The sequence below is a fragment of the Scyliorhinus torazame genome, chromosome 3, assembly GCF_047496885.1.
Source record: "Scyliorhinus torazame isolate Kashiwa2021f chromosome 3, sScyTor2.1, whole genome shotgun sequence".
Taxonomy (NCBI): domain Eukaryota; kingdom Metazoa; phylum Chordata; class Chondrichthyes; order Carcharhiniformes; family Scyliorhinidae; genus Scyliorhinus; species Scyliorhinus torazame.
The window spans coordinates 226,761,601-226,782,086 of NC_092709.1; the positions used below are offsets into that span (position 1 = coordinate 226,761,601).

Below are 20,486 nucleotides of genomic sequence, written 5' to 3' on the forward strand. Positions count from 1 at the left end.
CTGATTGTTCACCGAGGATCGCTTCTGGCAAGGCAACCTGAGCTGCTTTTCAACTTTAAAATGCCGAGCCTGTTTAAGAATTAATTTTAGTTGATTAGAATTAAATTGTGCCTGATAATTATCAGCTGAGTTGCCCAGAACTCAATCGTCTGCATCGCCCAACAAGACTTACTTTGAGGTCAGTGCCAAGCGCCCTTGCTTCGCCACACAGAAAGCTCTCCACCGATTTAATGAACTTTAATAAAATGTCAATGCCCCTAAAATTATACATAAAATTAGAATGCATTTTCATTACTGCATCTTATTGAAATTAATATTCAGAAATGTATTACATATCACAAATATTCTGAGCAAAAGATTGTCCAAAATCACAATTTAGCCAATTGCAATAAGTTGTGCATTTTCTCATCTGCAGTATATATTTCCCCACTGAAGTATGGGTGGCCTCCAAAATTCGTTATCATCTTTCACTTGGTTCATGATGATTTTCGAGCAGTGATCCTTAATAATGGATACATCACAAACTCTTGAAGTCAGGACAGGAGTAAAACAAGGTTGCGTCATCTCTCCAACTCTTTTTTCAATCTTTCTTATCGCCATGCTTCATCTGACTAGAGACAAGCTCCTGCTGGCTTCCAACCAAATTATTTATCGAATGGACAGTAAATTATTTAATCTCAGATGACTTCACTCAAAAATTAGGATCACCCTGGCCTCAGTCACTGAGCTCCAATATGCCAATGATGCTAAATGGATCTCTGGAGCATCATAGACATATTTTCTGAAGCAACAAGAACAAAGGACTAAAGAGTCAACGTGCAGCAGAACAAAATCCTCCATCAGCTAGCTCCAAGTGCACATGCCCAGCCCCACTGATTAGGAAACATGAGTGCCTGGAAAATGTGAACATTACAATATCTTGGAACCAATGTCCTAGGGGTGTTAGGAATAGGTTAACAGACCTTCCAATTAAATACTAATTTGATGTCAATTATCCAATAGTAGTCAAAGGGGTTTACAGGTGGCATTATTTGTTGATGGAGATATGCGTGTGAAGTTGGAATCAAAGAAATAAAGATGTTTCGTGGAACTCCTGTCTCCTTTACGCTACAGCAACCTAGAAGCTTCAACAAGAGGGAGTGTTTGCTAGTGCTGTTGGGGAGGGTTTAAACTAATGTGGCAGGGGGATGGGAATCAATGCAGGAAGTCGGAAGAAATAAAGTGGTGAGAGAAACAAAAGGCAGTATGGGGAAAAGTGAAAGGCAGAGAAACCAGTCAAAAATCAAAAAGGGTCAGAGCACAGAGACTGTGGATAACTCAGTGAATGAGTCCAGTAAGGCTAAAAGAAATAAAACACAGGGAGAGTGCACAAAACATGACCAGACAGATGGTCTGAGAAAGCAGGGCAGAGAGCAAGGGAAATCTAGATTAAACTGCATTCATTTCAATGCAAGAGGCCTGACGGGCAAGGCAGATAAACTCGGGGCATGGATGGGTGCATGGGACTGGGATATTATAGCTATTACTGAAACATGGCTAACAGAGGGGCAGGACTGGCAGCTCAATGTTCCAGGGTACAGATGCTATAGGAAAGATAGACCAGGAGGTAAGAGAGGAGGAGGAGTTACATTTTTGATTAGAGAGAATACCATGGCAGTACCGAGAGGGGATATATCCGACGGTTCGCCCACTGAGTCTATATGGGTTGAACTGAAAAATAAGAAGGGAGAGATCACTTTGATAGGATTGTACTACAGACCCCCAAATAGTCAGTGAGAAACTGAGGAGCAAATATGTAAGGAAATTACAGATGGCTGCAAGAAAAATGGGGTTGTAATAGTTGGGGACTTTAACTTTCCGAACATTGACTGGGACAGCCATAGCATCAGGAGCTTGGGTGAAGAGAAATTTGTTGAGTATATTCAGGAGGAATTTTTCATTCAGTATGTGGATGGCCCAACTAGAGAGGGGGCAAAGCGTGACCTCCTCTTGGGAAATAAGGGCAGGTGACGGAAGTGTTAGTGAGGGATCACTTTGGGACCAGTGACCATAAATCCATTAGTTTTACGATAGCTATGGAGAATGATGGGTCTGGCCCAAAAGTTAAAATTCTAAATTGGGGGAAGGCCAATTTGATGATATTGAGGAAATGAACAGAAAGGCATGGTACTAAAGCATGATGGGTAGTTAGGCCAAGTTAGGAGTAAAATCTTACTGCAGTAGAATAAGGAGTTAGGTTAGCGGACTTTGTAAAGATCTCTAGCTTATGCTGTGGAAAATGTGCAACCTGCAAGTGGGATTCAAGGCATGATGAGGGGGATGGGTAGTCACTGAGTCGGCCTGTTGGAGAAGATACTGGTAAAAGGGGCCTCAGGGTTAAGGAATGTGGGATGAGCTTATTGGGATCAGTAACTGCAAAGATCACCTTATATGGCCAGGTCAAGGAATGTGGGGAAAACCTATGAAAATTTTACATTTGCCGCCGTTACCTTATGTGGTCATGTGTATGTGAAACTTGATGCTACATGAATGTATATGAAAATGAGATGCTTTGTCCCTTTGTCTTTACTTGCTCTGGGAATCTCAGGAAGCCTGGTTGTGTCCTGCTGTTATCAGAGTGAGTCTAGCTTGCAAGCTACTTGGAATAAAATAGATTTTTATCTACAAATCCGACTTGGTATATTTACTGAGACCAGACGGAGGGAAAACCCCCGAAATCATCAATATTAGACAGGAACTTTCAAAAGTTGATTGGGGGAATCTGTTGGCAGGCAAAGGGACGGCTGGTAAGTGGGAGGCTTTCAAAAGTGTGTTAACCATGGTTCAGAGGAAGCACATTCCTTTAGAGTGAAGGGCAAGGCTGGTAGAAGTAGGGAACCTTGGATGACTCGGGATATTGAGACCCTGGTCAAAAGAAGTAGGAGGCCATGACATGCATCAGCAGCTGGGTCCAAGTGGATCCCTTGAGTATAGAGGTTGGTGGAGTAGAGTTAAGAGAGAAATCAGGAGGGCAAAAAGGGGACATGAGATTGCTTTGGCAGATAAGGCAAAGGAGAATCCAAAGAGCTTCTACAAATACATAAAGGGAAAAGAATAATCAGGGTGAGAGTAGGGCCTCTTAAGGATCTAGAAGGTAATCTATGTGCAGATCCACAAGAGATGGGTGAGATCTTAAATGAATATTTCTCATCGGTATTTTTCTGTTGAGAAAGGCATGAATGTTAGGGAACTTGGGGAAACATTGGTGATGTCAGAACATTGATTACAGGAGTTGGGACATCTTGTTGAAGTTGTACAAGGCATTAATAAGACCATACTTGGAATACTGTGTACAGTTCTGGTCACCCTATTATAGAAAGGATATTATTAAACTAAAAAGAGTGCAGAAAAGAATTACTAGGATGCTACCGGGACTTGATGATTTGAGTTATGAGGAGAGGCTGGATAGACTGGGACATTTTTCCCTGGAGCATAGGAAACTTGGGGATGATCATATAGAGGACTATAAAATAATGAGGGGCATAATTTTTAAAAAAAATTTAGACTAACCAATTCATTTTTTCCAATTAAGGGGCAATTTAGCGTGTTCAATTCACCCACCCTGCACATCTTTGGGTTGTGGGGGCAAAACCCACGCAAACACGGGGAGGATGTGCAAACTCCACATGGACAGTGACCCAGAGGCGGGATCGAACCTGGGACTTCGGCGCCGTGAGGCAGCAATGCTAACCACTATGCCACCGTGCTGCCCACGAGGGGCATAGATAAGGTAGATGAAGGCAGTGCAGTTGACGTTGTCTACATGGACTTTAGCAAGGCCTTTGATAAGGTATCGCATGGTAGGTTGTTGCATAAGGTTAAATCTCACAGGATCCAGGGTGCGGTAGCCAATTGGATACAAAATTGGCTTGACAACAGAAGACATAGATAAGGCAGATATTCAACATCTTTTCCCAAAGGTAAGGGAGTCTAAAACTAGAGGCATAGGTTTAAGATAAGAGGGGAGAGATACAAAAGGGTCCAGAGGGGCAATTGTTTTACACAGCGGGTGGTGAGTGTCTGGAACAAGCTGCCAGAGGCAGTAGTAGAGGCAGGTACAATTTTGTCTTTTAAAAAGCATTTAGACAGTTATATGGGAAAACTGGGTATAGAGGGTTATGGGCCAAATGCGGGCAATTGAGACTAGCTTAGTTGTAAAAACTGGGCGGTACGGACAAGTTGGGCCGAAGGGCCTGTTTTCATGCTGTAAACCTCTACGACTCTTGGAAGCTATCTTCCCCAGGAGGCTGACATTGGTAACAAAATATAGCATTGCCTGAAATCTGCTGGTGTAGTCTTTGACTACTTGAGAAAGCGAGTGTTTAAACATCGCAACTTAAAAATTGAAACCAAGCTCATGATCTATCATGTACCCGTGATCCCTTCCTGAAACATGGACAAAGTTTCGGAGACACCTCAAAGCACAGGAGTCATACCATCGGTGCTACCTGCAGAGCATCTTACATATTAAGTGGGAGGAGAGATGACCCAGCAGTGTCCTCTCACAAACAGGCACCACAAGCATCAAGGCTATGATCATCCATCATCACCTTTGTTAGGTTGCTCATATTGTTCATGTGTCAGATAACAGGCCATATCAGTCAGTGTAGACATAGAGAGGAACAGAAGTGCTTCATGAATGTGCTGAAAACCAACATGAAGAAGTGCAACATTGTTATCTATTCCTGGGAGACCAATGCCTTGGACCGAACCAGTTGGCAGCAGAGTCTATAGGAAGGATTCCAGCATTTTGACAACCAATAACAAAATGAAGGGAAAAAGTGAGAGCAGCGAAAGGAGCAAGATCTGAACTGATAATACACAACCAGACATCCCACATGACAACAAATATTCTACATGACAAAGTCGGCAGATCCAAAATAGGAGTCATGAGCCATCTTTTGATACATGGAAGATAATCAACCTCGCCAGTGAGTAATAGTCAATAATTTCCCCTTCAACCATATATTTCCTCCATCGACTAACTTTGCAACTGTATTTTAATCCTAAATGTCCCCTTGGCCAATGTTTCTTGATTAATAAACCCACACACCGCAAAGATTATGGGACCTGCGAACATTCCATCAATAGTATGGAAGATATATGTTCCAAAACCAGCCATGCCCCCAGCCAAGCTATTCCAGTACGGCTAGAACACTGACATCTGACCAGCAAATGGAAAAAAGTCCAGGTATGCACAGCCTACAAAAAGCAGAACAAATCCAATCCAGCCGATTACCGCCCTCAGTCCACTCTGGATCATCAACAAAGTGATGGGAGGGGTTGCTGACAGTGCTTTCAAGAGACATTTACTCAACAGTACCCTGCTCACTGACTCTTAGTTTGGGTTCTTCCAGGCCACTCACTACTGACCAACCATAGTCAAAACATAGACAAAAGAGTTAAACAAAGGAGCTGACTGATTGGTTGATTTGGTTTATTGTCACATGTACCGAAGTACAGTGAAAAGTATTTTTCTGCGGCCGAGGGAACGTACAGTACGTACGTAGTAGACAAAAGAATAATCAACAGAAAACATTGACAAATGGTACACCGACAAACAGTGATTGGTTACAGAAAAATGATGCTGTTTGTACTCTGATCCTCTAAGAATGCGTGCACTGTAAATGTCCCTTACTGCGCACATGCAGTCTCCATGTGGACGCAGGTTGCTGTGTTTCACAGTATTTTGCAGTACATTTACAAGACAGTACAGCAGTTAATTAAAAATGTGTGGCAGAGCCAAGCTGAAAAAGTGCCAAGAAGCTGAAGCCACTTGAACAGAAAGTCACAATTCTAGATAGACTGCAAAATGGTGTAAGTGCTTTCATGTTGCCCAGGGAATACTCTGTGAATGAATCCATAATCGGGTACATTGGAAAGTCTGAAGTGTTAGTGTTTCTGGTAGTCGTAAAGCCAAGTTAACTTTTGTTCTCAGGTCCACACTTAGAGGAAATGGAGAATACTTTTGTATTCTGCAATTGAAAAGTTTTAAATTGTTTTTGTTTTCTTGTGTTGACAATAAATGTCTTCCATAAAATTGGCTTCAATTTAATCAAAAAGTAGATTTTTTTTTTGACACCACTAATGTAAAGACCTGAAATTTGGGGATGGCTGCCACAGTCCCATTACAAACTGCTTTGGTGGTTTGCGATTTCACCATTTGTGAGATCTTGCAGGGACAGAACCTCCCCAAATCATAGCATAGTGTCGTTCCTTCACTGTCGCTGAATCAATGTCCCCAAACTTCCTCCCTAACAGCATGGTGAGTGTACCTACACCATAACAACTGCAGTGGTTTAAGAAGCTGACTCATTCCACTTACTCAAAGGAAATGTAGAGCAGGCAATGACTCTTGGTCTAGCTAATGACTCTCAGATACAGTGAAAGAATGAAAAAAATATATTTGCAGTTTCTTAAAAGCATATTCCAATCCTTGAATACTGCCAGGAGCAAGTTAAGTCCATTAAGCATATTTTCAGTGCTTTTAAAATAATAAAAGCGCTCAACAGTATCTTGCAGAATGGGGAGGTTGAGTCTAAGAATAATGAATCCTTTGCAATCAGGCCAATAAAGGGCAATAATCCCATTGCATTGAGGATGCGTGCAGAAAGAGAGGTGAAATTACACCCCCTATTAATTCATGTACAGAACAGGGGAGATCATTCAGATTGTAATGTTCTGTGATACAGCAGCGGTGCGGAGTCCCACATCCGGCTTTTTCTGTAACCTGTAAATTCCTCATCCTCAAGTACTTGTTGAATTCTCTTTTAAAATTTTCTATGGAATCACTTCTACTACTTTTTCAGGTTGAGGTTCAACATTCCAGATCCTGACAACACCCCAAGTGAAAAATATTCCTCCTCTAAATCGTTCCCCAATCATTTTGTATCTGTGATCTCCAGTTATTGAGCCTCACCCCATAGGCATTTTTCACCCTCTATTCCATCATCACCTTGAAAACCTTTATCAGGTCATGTTTTCACCATCTCTGTTCCAAGAAGAACAGGCCTACGTTTTCCAACCTCAATTCATGACTGAAGTATCTTATCTTTCAAGCATCCTGGTAAACCTCTTCTGTATTCTTTCTCATGCCTTTACATCTTTTCCTGAAGCATGTTGCTCAAAACTGCCTGCAATACTTCAGCTGAGACATAACCAGTGATTTACAAAAGTTCTAATGTGATGTCTTTGCTTTTGCATTTTATTCCTCTATTTATAATCTCAAGAAAGCCAAATACATGTTTTGCCCACCCTAAATTGATTGATATCTATTGTCACATGTGTTGAAGTACTTTTTCTGCAGCCAAGGGAACGTACACAGTACGTACATAGTAGACAAAAGAATAATCGACAGAGTACATTGACAGTGGTGCATCAACAAATAGTGATTGGTTACAGTGAGGACCAAGGCCAAACAAGAGCAGCATAGGAGGTCGTGAAGTGTTCTTACAGGGAACAGATCAGTCCAAGGGAGACTCGTTGAGGAGTCTAATAACTGTGGGGAAGAAGCTGTTCCTATGTCTGGATGTGCAGGTCTTCAGACTTCTGTATCTTCTGCCCAATGGAAGGGTCTGGAAGAGGGCAAAGCGTGGGTGTGAGCGGTCTCTGACAATGCTGTCTGCCTTTCTGAGGCAGCGGGAGGTGGATACAGAATCAATAGGAGGATGGCAAGCTTGTGTGATGCATTGGGCTGAGCTCACCACACTCTAGTTTCTTGCAATCTTGGGCTGAGCAGTTGCCATACCAAGCTGTAATGCAGCCGGATAGGATGCTCTCTATGGCACATCTGTAGATACATCTGTAGAAGTTTGTGAGAGTCGATGCAGACATGCCAAATTTTTTTAGCTTCCGTAGGAAGTAGAGATTTTGTTGGGCTTTCTTGACTGTTGCATCAACGTGAGTGGACCAGGACAGACAGTTGGTGATGGTGACCCCCAGGAACTTAAAGCTATCGACCATCTCTACTTGGGAGCCATTGATGTAGACGGGGGGAGGGGGGGGGGTGTGTATCGTGCTACGCTTCCTGAAGTCGGTGATCAGTTCCTTGGGCTTTCCAGCATTTAGGGAGAGGTTGTTTTCGGTACACCATGCAACCAAGTGATCTATCTCCCTTCTGTAGTCTGATTCATCGATGTTTGAGATACGACCCACCACAGCCGTATCATCTGCACACTTATAGATTGAATTGGAGTTGAATCTCGCCACACAGTCGTGTGTGTTCAGGGAGTACAGTAGAGGACTGAGCACACATCCTTGCAGAGCCCCGGTGTTGAGGACTATTGTGGAGGAGGTGTTGTTACCTATCCTGACAGATTGCGTGCGGTATGTTGGTGAGGAAGTCAAGGATCCAGCTGCACAGGGAGGGGTCAAGTCCAAGGTTGCAGAGTTTGGTTATTAGTCTTGTTTGGATAATGGTGTTGAAGACGGAGCTGTAGTCTATGAACAGCAGTCTGACATAGGTGTCCTTGTTGTCGAGATGTTTAAGAGTTGATTGTAGGGCCAGAGAGATTGCATCTGCTGTGGATCGGTTGCCGCGGTAGACGAACTGCACTGATTTGTTTATGTGGAGACCAAGATCTCTCTGCTCATCTACGCTTTTCAAAATTTGTATTAGTCTTCCAAAAGTATTTAAATCTTACGCATTAAACTCTATATGTCATTCTTCTCCCCATTTCATCATCCTGGCTAAGTCAACTTGAAGCCAGTAACTATTTAAATCATGATCTATTGCTCCGCCAATTTCTGTATCATTTGCAAACTTTATGTAATGCTTCTACCGAGTCCACAACTAACCCCACGGCAAATCATTAAAAACAATCTTCCACTACTACCCTGTATTTCATGTCACTCAGCCAATTTTGTGGCAATTCTGCCACTTTCACCTTAATTCCATGGGCCACTCTCTTTAATTAGCTTCTTGTGTGACAATTTGGTGAATGTATTCCGAAAGTCGAAATGTACCACATCTACAATATTTGATCAATTTTCTCTGTTACATTATCAAAAAATTCAATCAAGTCAGTCATAAAAAATTGCCATCAACAAATTCATATTGACTATCTTTGATTAACCCACACCCCTTCAAATGAAAGTTTATTCTATCCCTGATGATGATCGTATCCAGTAACTTCCCAACCAACGCAAGGCCAACTGGCCTTTTCCTGGTTGATCTCCTCACCCTTTTTTGAATCAATCTCTCCATTTCGAATCTGTGATGTCCTTGACCATGCTTGATGGGGACATTCTTGGATTCACAGAATAACCAAGAGCTCACATGTGACTTGAGTATCTAAAGGTTGTATTTATTGCAAATAAATGTAAAGCCCAAACTTCAGCTAACTGGACAGAAGGATAAAGTTTTCTGGGACATAAGTGCCAAAATGTGGTCATCTCAGAAATTGAGAGGAAGGGGGAAATAAGGGAATCAGTGTCAATTCCAACAAAGTAACTCAGCCCCCGACTTCCCAAAGTGAATCTACAAGGCAGGAGTGTGATGGAATACTTACCACTTGCCTGGATGAGTACAGCTGCAACAAACTTCAAGGAGCTCAACAGCATCCAGGACAAGGCAGCCAGCTTCATGGCATCCCATCCACCACCTTCAAAATTCACCCCGTCACTACCAATGCACAGTGACAGCAGTACCATATAAAAGATACAATGGAGGGATTTATGAAGTTTCCTTCGACAGCACATTCCAAACCAATTACCATTACCAACTGGAAGGACAATGGAAACAGACTCATGGCAAACCATCACCTGAAAGTTCCTCTTCAAGCCTCACAACATCCTGATTTGGAACCATAGTGCCGTTTCTACATGGTCACGAGACCCAAATCCTGGAAATTCCTTCCTCACAGCACTGTGGGTGTACCTGCATCAGATGGACTGGAGCAGTTCAAGGCGGTGGTTCACCACCATCTTTTCAGGGGCAACTTGGGATGGGCAACAAATGCTAGCATAGCAGCGACGTGTACATCCCATCAAAGAACAATAAAGAATAATTGCCCTCTAAGTAACCATGACTGGGAATCGCAAGCATCATATTGGCTACCTGGTGCCATTATTCTGGTCTGCACTTCATGCGGGAAACAACTGACTTGACAATCTAACCATTCATTTGATGCTTGTTGGACCTTATTACATGAAAGTTGGCTCCTGGAGTTACCATACAAAATATTGATTGGAAAGTTGAAAGTTATGAGAACACAATAAGACATTACTTAAATATAAGATCTTTCTTCTTTCCTCGCATTGCAAATTCCCAATCTCAACCATGCCATGAAAATGCAGGAGGGGCCAGGCAATTCCCAGAAATGGGCATAAAAATCTAGAGAGGTAAGCAAGTTGCTCTTGCACACCTCCAGGCAGCCAGTGAGGAAATTATATTATAAAAGTTCAGAAGATTACATGCAGATCCTTTGAGACAAAGTAAGGATATACGAGAACTTGACGAGAATGGGGAAAATACATGCGAAAATGTTACCCTAACAGCAATAAAAGACAATATGAAGTAGCAAAACTTACAAATAGATACAGCAAAGTCCCATTTGAAGTCACTTGTAATGTTTCCAACTTACTTTAACCTGCAACTACTAACTCATGTGGACTGCAGAACAATAGACATAATTTGTCCCGCATAAGAAGGATGGAATATCTTTAGTTCCATTCAATAACAATCCATTTTATTATTTCAGAGCTACAGAAGAATGTAACTTTCCTCGACACATCATTGTTGCACACAAAAATGCGATGCTTCACTTCAAATAATGGTTGGTCACTATAAACAGTTTTCATCCTTCCAAGTCACCTGTGGCTTTTGCATATTCTCTAGTCAGGAAACAATTTGCTGTGAACATTCAATATGACCCAGTTACAAGCTCTTGCAATTAATATACCAACAGAAACATGAGTGTAAGTAGGTAACAAGGAAACTTAATTGTATCCACCTCCATATGACATCAAGGAAAATTTTTTTAAAACCCTCTTCAGCCGAAGTGTTTTGTAAAGCTTGCAATTGCTAATAAAAACACAGCAATTATGGAAAATTAGAATTTTAAAAACAATAAAAGTATCATGATGTGAACAGCAGCAATTATTTGCTCTTTTGAACTTCTAAGAGTGAAAGTAATGCAAATCTTCTGGTGTGCAATTAGCATTTATTGTTCAGAAATGTGTATTGCATCATAGCATTTCCAACTTTGAGCTTAAAGTAGCTGTTGCACACATTCAAAGGGTTGCATTTTCAAAGTAAAGCATGCTTAAAACTAGAAAAGTTGGCAATGCTTGCAAAATACCAGCAATCAAAAGATAAGTAGCAAATGAGATGATTTTAGAAGCCACTGCAAAAGGAGCCCAAGTAGATTGTGTGACTGAACAACCCAAAAGTCAAGTGATGTGAAAATTAATGTTACCAAAGTCATACAAAGCAGAGCGGATGTGAGCCATCTCAAGTGGTGCTTGATTGAGTGATAGCAAAGACCCATGGTGGATGACTGGAAGAGTGATGACTAACTGGATAATTTGCTGAGATCAGAAAAATAGCCCTAAAATCAAAACTGCAATCAAGGTCAGAGGCTGATAGCACAATACATTGCAGTGCAGCAAAATCGTAGGTTACCATTCTGAATAGAAACCACATTCAGTCTCTCAGAACAATAAAACACAAAACATGATAAATCCTGGATATGGGAATGATAGTAGTACGAGACAATATTGATCAAGAGCAAGCTAAATACAAATAGACCAAAATGTTTAAAGCTGAATTTGCAACACATAAACCATATTCCTCTTTCAACACAAAATTAACTAAACTAAATAAATTGCTAATTAGTGAATTTCTAAGACATAAGTTGACAAAAATGTCCAAGATTTAATAAAAAGAGATGCATTACCAAAAATTATAAATCATTTTAAAAACAATTTTTTTCAAATTACAGAAGCAAAAATGAAAATATACAAAGGATGAACAATGTGATTTTTGCAAGGCTAGATAAAACCAGTAAATATATTAAGGATGTGGAGCTACCTATGTAGGTTTCCAGAACTGAGGCTGCCCAGTCAATTCAAGACACACAAATGGGAATATATATTATATCACTGTTGGCTATGACTTCTTATTTTTAGAAACTCATTTAATTTTTTAAAATAATGACACTTGCTTTAAAAATATTTTTGCATTCATTTTCTTATTATTCCATTGGCACATGTCATGCTTTGTTGACTGGCTGATATGAATGCACCTCAGAACATCTCGTTTAAATAATTTATTCTGAAACAACTGCGTGGTAAAGATAACAGGAATAAATAAACAAACTACTAACACTAACTATTATAGAGCTACTGTAAAATACGTCTATCCACCAACACAACTTACTCCCAACTGCCTCGATGCACAGAGCCGCATGGTGGACTCATACTGCCACCTGCTGGTCGGAGGTTGTGTATAATATATACAGAATTGCTTTATGCATATCATCACATCCCTTTCCTTTGGAAAATGTAATTATTTCCGAAAGATCGGTTTCCTCTCTGGTCTTCGAGTAACTGATTCTTTACACGGTGTGCAGGCATTTACCATTGCTTCAATGTCGCAACTGATGCCCGACCAATCGACTGTGTCCCGGCTCTTCACTTGAACTTCCCTCTTGAAAGATCAGTTCTTTCTTTTTCCCTTTTTTTCTTAGCCTTAGTGCCAGCATCCTCTAACTTGGTAGGGCCCACGCTCACATCTGCCTGTGAACCTTTGGTATCATCCCTGCTGCTGTTTCGGCCAAGGGATTAGCTGTTTCTGGAGCTTTTGCTCGATTGAAAGGGTTTGATCAATGGTGCTTGTGTTCGAGAACTGTACTGTGTGTCCATGAACTGGTGAGGCATCTAATGTTAACAGATGCTTGGACGCCTTTGAAGTTGAAGGCAAGTTTGCGACTTAAGGAATGATCTGCAAGCCCGCGTGCTCCTGTATCTTGGACAGGTCAATGAGCCCCAAAATGGGGATTATTTTTTCAATTTCCAGCTGGCTGTTCTCAGCTGATTTGTTCTCACTTAATTTGTCTTTTGTTGCAATCTCACTTTCAGTCTCTGCACACTCCATCTTAGAGCTTTCACAATCATCTTTCTCCTGCGCAGATTCAATGCTACTTGTTACTTCCTCTTCATTAATGTCCAATGAACTTTCATGGTCTTCCTCTTCTAGCTCAGCCTTCAATTTGTCTTTTAATGGAGCTGGTACACGTTTCAGTGCATGTAGTAGGCTTTGCATTCTCCTTGGTTGCAGTGCTGTCTGCACTGTAAACCCACTTAACTAGCTGAAGATCCGCACACGTTTCTACTCCTAGTAGAGATTTGCGTTCTGCCACCACAACGGAAAATTTCAATGTGTCAATTCTGTTTTTTACATTGACATCGAGCTCGCATGCTCCTTACGTAGTGATTTCATGTGCATTGTAATCTTTTAACAATACTGTTTTGTTTACTACTTGCGTTTGATTCGCAGTTTTTTGACATCGGACAAATTAGTGAGGTTGGCCCTCGCACCTGTGTCGAGTTTGAATGTTATTACGGCGTCATTTATCATTAATAGCACTGTCCATTTATTGTTTTGAGTTTTTGCATGAACTGCACTGTTGCTACAAATTGTCACTGCAACATTGTCATTTTGCATGCAATGACTACTTGTCCCCACTAGAAATCATGTCGATGAAAAACATGTCTTCAAGGCACGTTTCATCAACTGGTTGATGGCTTTCGTTTGTTCCTCTTTTTGACGAGAAAAACATTGGCTAGCAAAATGATTTGTTCTTCCACATTTGGAGCATACCTTTCCAAATGCTGGACATTGGCATGGCAAAAGTTGATTGCAACATCGCTGGCATGATTTGGAGGATCGGGTCGGCTGCTCAAAATGGCCACCTGCGCTGGGACTACGTTTTTTATTCGACGGCTTCACCACACTAATGGCATTGGTCTCCACTTCTATCTTCGTTCCAAAATGCTGGAGATTAAATGTGCTGATTTGATTTGCTACAAGCTCGCCAGCGTGGCATATTTGGATAGCTGTTATGAGTTGAAGCTCTGTTTCTCTTGGAAGCCTCTCGCATACCTTATCGGTGGAGATCCTGAATACGATCTGATCGCACATTATTGACGACTGGATGGTACTAAAATTACACGACTGCGCCTTCAACCGCAAGTCGGTGAGAAAAGTATCAAATGATTCTCCTGCTTTCTGGGTGCGCGTGCAAAATATATAACGCTTGAAGGTTTCATTTTTTTTAGGAGAACAATGCCGATCAAATTGTTTGAGAACTTTGTCGAAGTTCTTACTATCTGCCTCGCTTTCGAAAACAAACGTGTTCAAAAATTTCAATTGCTTGGGGACCTGCTACAGTGAGCAGCAATGCGATACACCTCTCGTCAGGCTGTGCCAGCAGACCAAGGGCTGCAACATAGAGTTTGAACTGCTGCTTAAACACCCGCCAATTCTAGTCTACGCTACCGCTAATCTGAAACTGTTGAGGTGCCTTGATACCGTCCTTCTTGAGCTTTGATGTTTAACCCGGCGTTGAGCACCAGTTGTCAGTAGCTTATAAGGTTAGTGGAAAAAAATGCATTTTCTTTCTTCTTCTTCGAAGTTATCTTTAATTGTTGAGATCTTTGCAGAATCTTGTTGTTCGTAGTCGATTTTCACTCTTGGTACCATGTCATGTTCTGTAGACTGACCGATATGAATGATGCACTACAGAACATCTGGTTTAAGTAATTTATTATGAAACAACAGCGTGGTAAAGATAACTGGAATAAATAAATAACAAACTACTAACACTAAATAACTATTGTAGAGCTACTGCAAAATACGTCTATCCACCAACACGATTTACGGCCAACTGACTCGAGGCCCTGAGCCGCATGGTAGGCTTATACTGCCACCTGCTGGTTGGAGGTTGTGTATAATATTATGTACAGAATTGCTTTATGCATATCATCACAGCACACAGATGAATTTTGAAGAGTTTGTCTGGATAAACTAGTCCTTGAGGCTGCTGTCCACAGGCTCACTTGTTGAAGATCGTGGCACGATGAAGATGAAGATCAGTACTTTGCACTGGAAATACCCCCAGAGCATAGCAGGTTGATTACTTGAATCTTTCATTTTTAAACCAATTAAAATAATTTGTGTCATCTGAAATCATAATAGCGGTAAAAGTAAAAGCACCCTCCTCTCCTAGCCTCGATGCACTTCCAGGAAATATATAATTGAGAATATATGCATAGCAACCGAGGAAACTTGCAAAATTTGACATCTTAACAAGTTTTCAAAACTGACCTTTGACAGGAACTAGAATTAAGTATATGCTGGAACACTAGCCTGCATTACTGCTGCAGGCAGAGGCAACAACAGTGCCAAGTGCAAAATTAGCAGAAGTGATCAATTATGAACAAGTTTAATTTTTACATCCCACTCCCTCCAAAAAAAGACACTGACATCTGAGCTGACACATACATTTTGCAATCGATTGAAGGTTGTGTGCAAATCTCAGTATTTAAAAAATATATAAAAATGCATCATAAATCCAGGTCTCCATGAACCATGACACGTCCAAACCTCTTGCTACAACAACAGGCAGGAGTGCCCTACATAGTTGATATCGAAGAAAATAAGATTATTGGAAACATTCAATTTTTCAGTGTGTCTATTAATTCTAACCTTTCTGGGGACAAAGGCATAAACCTGCAATTTCCATCTCTCAGAAATCAACACTTGTTTTAAGTTTTTATGCAAGTTGGGAACGGAATTTAAAATAGTCAGAGGAAACAGCTTTTAATCGAATCGAAAAATAAGTGTGCTTAAATTGTATAAGGCAAGACTTGTGGTGTTGTGGGCATGGCACGGCGGCACACTGGTTAGCACTGTTGCCTCACAGTGTGGGTTTCCTCCGGGTTCTCCCATAGTCCAAATATGTGTAGGTTGGGTGGATTGGCCATGCTAAATTGTCCCTTAGTGTCCAAAGATGTGCAGGTTAGGTTACGGGGATAGGGTACTGGAGCGGGCTAGGTAGAGTGCTCTTTCAGAGGGTCAGTGCAGATCGATGGGCCAAATGGCTTCCTTCTGCACTGTCAGGATTCCATAGGTAGAGTTCTGCTTAGAGTGATTGAGTCTTTATAGCATGGAAAAAGGCCCTTCAGCCCATCATGACTGCGCTGGCCATCAAGCACCTAACCATTCTAATCACATTTTCGAACACTTAGCCTTGTATGATATTGCATTTCAAGTGCTCATCTAAGTACTTCTTAAAAGTTGAGGGTTCCAACCTCCACCGCCGTTTCAGGCAGTCAGTTCCAGATTCGAACCACCCTCTGGGTGAAAAAACGTTTCCTCACATCCCTCTAAACCTCTGTCTATTACCTTAAATCTATGCCCCCTGGTTATTGTCCCTTCCGCAAAAGGGAAATAATCCTTCAGATCTACCCTATCTATGCCCCTCATAATTTTAGACACCTCCGCCTTCTCTGTTCCAAGGAAAACAACCCCAGCCTATAATCATAGCTGAAATGCACCAGCCCAGGCAACATCCTGGTGAATCGCTTCTGCACCCTTTCTATTACAATGAAATCCTTCCTATAGTATGGCGACCAGAACTGCACACAGTACTCTAGCGGTGGCCTAATGAGCATTTTCTACAGCTCCATCATAACCTCTCTGCTCTTATATTCTATGCTTTGGTTGATAAAGGCAAGTATCTCATATGCCTTCGTAATCATCTTATCTGCCTGTCCTGTTGTCTTCAGGGATCAATGGACAGGCGCACCTAGGTCCCTCTGATCTTCTGTACTTCCTAGGATCCTACCACTCATTGTATATTCCCTTGCCTTGTTAGTCATTCCAAAATGCATCACCTCACACTTTGCAGGGTTAAATTCCATTTGCCATTGTTCTGCACATTTGACCAGAACATCAATATCGTTGTTAAATCTAAGACTATTTACCACACCACTAATTTTTGTGCAGTCTGTGAACTTACTGATCATACCTCCTACTTTGACATCCAGATCATTAATATACACTGTAAAAAGCAAGGGATCCAGCACCAATCCCTGTGGCACACCACTGGACTCAGGCTTCCAGTCACCACCAGAAGCTCCGTATTAGAATACCAGGTTTTGATGGCCAAGGAAGGTGCATTCATAATGCAGCTAAACAGGTTGATTATCGATCTGAAAATCCTTTCTGGAAAGAGCGGGAGAGATTCCTGGTCAACCATGTGATAGACAGAAAGTTGGAGGCCCTGCCAACATCATCGTAGTTCTAGATTACAGCATGCAAACGGAAGTGCATATTGCCACATTAACTCACACTCCCTGAATGATCTATAACACACAAGTACCATATCCAACTTTCATCATTGAGAAGACAAATCAGACATTCAAGCCCTAGAAACAGTGAAGAAACTTCATAACTGATTCCGAGCATCATAGTATTCAGTTATGAGAAAAGGATGGAAAAGATTATTTATTTCGAGATTGTATTTTAGCGGTAAACCTTGAGGAAGGCTCTATAAAAATAAGTAGCATTTATGTAGCATTCGTATGCAACTTATTTTTATAGAGTCTTCCTCAAGGTTTACCGCTAAAATACAATCTCAAAATAAATAATCTTTTCCATCCTTTTCTCATAACTGAATACTATGATGCTCGGAATCAGTTATGAGAAAAGGATGGACAAGATTATTTATTTCGAGATTGTATTTTAGCGGTAAACCTTGAGGAAGGCTCGATAAAAATAAGTTGCATTTACGTAGCACTTTCCATGATCTCGGGACATCAGGGTGCACTTTACAGCCACACAAACAGAAATGAGGTGATATCAGTTAAAATGTTTGAGATGCTGGTTGGTTGAGGGAAAGTTCTGTGGTACAAAATATTTTCCATCCTCAGAAAGGGCAAATGGAACCTTAGTTACTGTTATTCAAAACAAAATAAAACGTTACATTTTAACAAATAAACGTTCTTCAAAATATATGCCTCATATGTTTCATAATCAGAACATTTGTAGCACCACAGCAGTATTGAAAGTAGTGAATGAAAGATTTAAAATTTTGATTACATATGAATAAAACCTAAAAGTTCTTAAATATTACCAGTGACTGCCCTCTTGCACTGATAGTGATGCAGCTTCAATCTCTTTGCAGCTGCACTTGTGAAAAGATGATAGCGTCCCAGGTACATCGAAGTCTTACCAATATTGTGACTGCTGAAGTAAGAGGAATTAAAATGTTTGAAATTACTTTGACCCAGATTTTCTAGCACTAAGGCTATCAACATTATTTCTTCCCTCTTGAAGAAAACTCGGTTTGTTCTCACTGGAACGAAGGAGGTTGAGGAGCTTCTACTGTAAATAATTCCATGTACACAATCTTCTGATAAGATATCTCTATGAGATTTATGATGGGGTAGAGGAATTGCTTCAGTCACTGAAACCAGATGAGGAAAACATTTTGAAGTTATTATAACTGACAAAAATTTTAAGTAAGCCAATTTTTGTATTATGTCCTTGGATGTCAATCACAGTAATATGATGAAATCTGCAGTTGGCGAGACCAGCGGAGGAGTACATGTGAGTGGTTGTCTGCATTGACCTTGGTTTTAACCACTTTCTTTTGAGACAGCGGTGTACCTAACTGAAAGGGAAACAAAAACTTCAGGTTTCTGGAATAGGGGTTGTGACTTTAAGCTGCCGGCTGCGAGATCAGATTTCTGAAAAAGACTGTGGCCTCAGCTTGTAACGGAAATCGAGGTTGGCTGAATCCTAAAGGAAAGCGTTGAGCTCCCAGACATCAGATTTCAAACAGAACAGTGCAGGCAGGAGTGGAGTGCGTGAGACAACTAATGTTGGAAACCTGTAGGCTGGAATTAGCAGCAGGGCTAGTGAAATAAATGTACTGCTGCTGCTTCAGTTATTTTACCAGAGCACATACACTGTATTATTGTGTTACCGAGCAGTCGGGCGACGGTGACTCTGGGGAATCCATGCCATCAAGACTGTTGTGAACCGAGATAAGGAGGTTCTGCAGAAGTGTGCCCATTTGTTGACAACTCTATCTCTGGAACTCTGATTAATGGAGTAAAGCTAATGTTGGAGCTAACTCATTGGCCAAATCCTGATTGGCGATAAGGAGTTGAACACTACCTGAGGAAGACAGAGTTTTGAAAGACTTTTTGGCTGAACTTGGTGTGTACTTGGGGTACTAGCACTCAATCTGTGAGATCCGTCTTTCTTGTATGGGCCATTTAACATGTAATTTATAGTTTCTGAATACAATTTGACTGTTAATTCATGTTCAATTTGTCCGGAATTTGGTTGGATTGTTAAAAGTTTAAAAAGTTAAATCTTGCTCATTGGTTTCTTTTCTTGAGGTTGTTTGGAGAGTTTATTTCTTAGAGGTTATTGGCATCCTTTGGGAATCCTAACAGTAGGTACGGAAATGAATAAGTATCCTGACATTGGTCACTTTATTTCTTGAGTTTATTGTGTAGTGCATCCTTGCTTCCTGTAGTGAGCAACACCCTAGCTGACACAATTTGATTGGAACAACAAGCAACAATAACAACTTGCATTTATATGTTTTTAATGTAGTAAAGTGCCCCAAGATGCTTCAGAGGAGGGCTATCAAATAAAATTTTACATGAGCTACACAAGGAGACGTTAGAGCAAATGACCAAAAAGGTTGCTCAAAGACATACAATTTTAAGGAGCTTCATAAAGAAGAGGGATAGAGACTTCCGGTGATGGCGGGCGGGAGGTGGCCGCACAATGGAGGGCTCCCGTTCGGGAACGGCATTTTCGGGGCTTTAAGCCCGGTCCCAGGGTCCACGGAGGCGGCAAAAGCAGGGAGAAGGCACAGAGGTGGCAGAGTGAAGGCACAGTGAAGAAAAATGTCGAGGGTGAGCAAAAGAACGTCCGTAAGGAAAACAGCTGAAGGTCCATAGGGGAGTGGAAAGGTCACCGCGGGGTCACCAAGGAAAATGGAGGCTGGGGCACCAGGGGAGGCCGCATTGCTTATGGCTGAAGAAACACCTAAGGTGATGGCTGCAGAATTCGAAAGGCAGTTTACAAAATACATGGAGACAATGAGGAAGGAGATGAGAGAGGTTTTGAGAGTGCTGATGGAGGAGGCGATTTCCCCGGTGACGAAGGCAGTGGCGAGCGCAGTGGCGGTGGTGCGAGAGCAAGGGGAGGCGCTGAAGGAAGTGGAGGAGACGTTATTGCAGCACGGTGATCAATTTGCCTCGATGGGGAAGGAGATGCAGAAGGTGATGGACATTAACAAGGATCTGCGAGGAAAATGGAAGACCTGGAAAACAGATCCAGGAGACAGAATTTGAGGACTGTGGGGCTGCTTGAAGGAGTTGATGGACCGAGGCCGACTGAGTATGCTGGCGAAACT

At 41.5% G+C, this 20,486-nt stretch overlaps 1 protein-coding gene across 5 annotated transcripts in view; it reads right to left on the bottom strand.

Moving 5' to 3' along the window:
• ipo11 (importin 11) overlaps positions 1-20,486 on the bottom strand; it is an 878,696-nt gene that overhangs the window by 185,446 nt on the left and 672,764 nt on the right. The window lies entirely within an intron of this gene.